Source organism: Ornithodoros turicata, chromosome 1 (assembly GCF_037126465.1).
Source record: "Ornithodoros turicata isolate Travis chromosome 1, ASM3712646v1, whole genome shotgun sequence".
NCBI lineage: Eukaryota > Metazoa > Arthropoda > Arachnida > Ixodida > Argasidae > Ornithodoros > Ornithodoros turicata.
Genome location: NC_088201.1, coordinates 138389664 through 138392142, shown reverse-complemented (window position 1 = coordinate 138392142; position 2479 = coordinate 138389664). Strand labels below are relative to the sequence as shown.

Here is a 2479-nt window from a genome sequence, read left to right as displayed (position 1 = left end):
CCAAAGTTGAAGCCTCTTGTCCAATTTGTAATTCTTTTAGGCAACTATGCTTCGGAATTCGCAAGATACAAAAAACAGATAATAATAAGACGGATAATACAAAACAATATTAGAGGAACTGCCCTGCGCAACATTTCCTAACTACTTACTTAAAGGAACTATGAAACGATTTCTTCTTGTTTTCACCAGAAGGAAAAATTTTTTCTGAGACTAGAACTAAAATTTTTCCTTGGTCATGCGAGGGGTTTTCTCGGAAGCTAAATTTATAAGGAACGGCGAAGGGATTACAACTGGTGCCGCGCCGTGGCGTGCTGCCGTGGGGAGAAATAGCGAGCGGCTTGTCGGACGATGTTTTTGGTTCATGAAAGATGAAAGTCAATGAAAAGGTTAGCCAGCTGTAGGACTCGAACCCACATCTTCTGGATTGCTGGTCCAGGGATCTACCAATTGAGCTAAGCTAACACGCCTTCTCCGCGACTTCCACGATGCGTCATCTGAAGGGACAAACCAGTCACTGTCTCTCTCTCATCCTCCTTTCACTCTTACATTTTTGCTCACTCATACACACATTCATACGACAGGGATCGACGCAAGCAGCAACTGTTGAACATGAGAGAACGGATATTCTGAGGCTGGAAAACATAGAAGGGACAAATACATAAAAATCCTCAAATTGCTAAATAAATTAACGATGAAAGTCGCTGAAGAAGTTAGCCAGCTGTAGGACTCGAACCCACATCTTCTGGATTGCTGGTCCAGGGCTCTACCAATTGAGCTAAGCTAACACGCCTTCTCAGCGACTTCCTGGGTGCGTCATCTGAAGGGACAAACCAGTCACTCTCTCTCTCTCATCCTCCTTTCACTCTTACATTTTTGCTCACTATTACACACATTCATACGACAGGGATCAAAAATTGTTCGTTCATGTTTGTCGATTTTTTTTCTTCAGTCTGCGTACCAAACAAAGACATGTGAAGCGTGACGAAAAGCGACTACAGTAAGACTGGGTCATATCTTGTGTGTTTTATTCTTCCGGTGTATTCCTTTAAACCGGCCTCCCAAGGTTTGTAACTTGAGCCTACTTAGGTTGCGGTTTCTATTGCGTGGTAATCAAACCTATCGAGCCGTAAGGGGCGTGAACATGACTTGAAAAGGAGCCGAAATTCGAAAGCTTCCACGTTCAGTTTCAGAAGTCATCAACATAAACATGAAAATCTCCGTTGGCCTCCGGCGATGAAACTCCCATGATCATCTTAAAATAAAGTTGTTGTTGTTGTTTTCCAATAAATGCATCAAAGACAACTGCCAGCAGTTCAGAGAGAGGAGATTAGGAGTATCTTTCCTCGAGTAAATAGCCTACTTTTCCTACTTTCATCTGCATGAAATTCTTCCAATATGTGTTTGAGTGAAATTAAGTTTGTCTTTCCCTGGCCGTACAACTTTGTGCATCAGAGTACCAATGTATACAAATACCTCTGGGTCATTCCAGCTCAAACGCCCCGATGATGGCGCTCGGCCATCTCCGATTTCCATGAAAAAAATATATGTTATCGTGAACGTCCACGTGAACATAAGCCGTGCGAAGTATAGACCTCTACCCGAAAAAGGTCATCATGACGTTGGTAGACACACCGAAACCAAAACAGATCGGAAGGGGAGAGCTGGGTTCCACGAATGGGCAATTGTTCCCTGCCTCCTATTGAAACAAAAGTAGGACCGAAGGTCGTGTCCTTTTCAGAGTCCATCGTAATCCCCTCAAGACTGTAGCTTTCGGGCGCGACCTTATTCGCCACTAGCTTTGAACGTAGTTCAACTCTACCAAACTCGTGGCGCTGTCGGACATTATGACGTCATTTGTTTACACACAGGGAGAGGTCTATTTCGCATGGGGTCCCCATAGAACCGTCGCCAGGGGACTTCGAACTCCCGCGTCGGGCCTAAAACCATGGTGCGTCTAGGCGGGCGCTGAGCAAAAACGGTTTTACCTATCCAAAAAATTGAAACTGGACGCTGTTTCGAACGGGTCACACTAGTTCTGTTCACGATCTCAGTCGCGCCGAGCCGCTAATTCGCGAGCCGAGCTATCAGAAAGAACTTGCAAAATCCGACATGTTGGGCAGTTTTTCTTGAAAACACCGTACATAGAAATCTCAATGTTATATTTTTTCCCAATATGACTCACCGAAAAAGTTTGACTCTGGACCGTTGACTCCGGACTCTGGACCGTTTGGCTACAAAAAGGCGCGAAATTTGGAAATTTGACGGAAAATTGAGAACTTTGACAAGAAATAGCGCTAAAAGTGAACGTGGGACAGCGCTGAAATTTACAAAATTTGCAAAATACGCGATATTTGACTTTTTTTCCGGACCAACAACGCAATTACAATCACTAAAAATATTTTCTGGATGTTGGACTGTACCTATATTATGTGGGAAAAAAATCAGGTTGGACCGCCGAACGGCTGATCTTTTAAAAAAA

At 43.8% G+C, this 2479-nt stretch overlaps 1 non-coding gene across 1 annotated transcript; it reads right to left on the bottom strand.

Annotated features, from left to right (window-relative positions):
* Positions 1–712: 712 nt before the first annotated feature.
* Positions 713–785, bottom strand: Trnaa-agc (transfer RNA alanine (anticodon AGC)). Its single transcript has one exon. It is a non-coding gene; the product is annotated as a tRNA-Ala (tRNA).
* Positions 786–2479: the final 1694 nt, after the last annotated feature.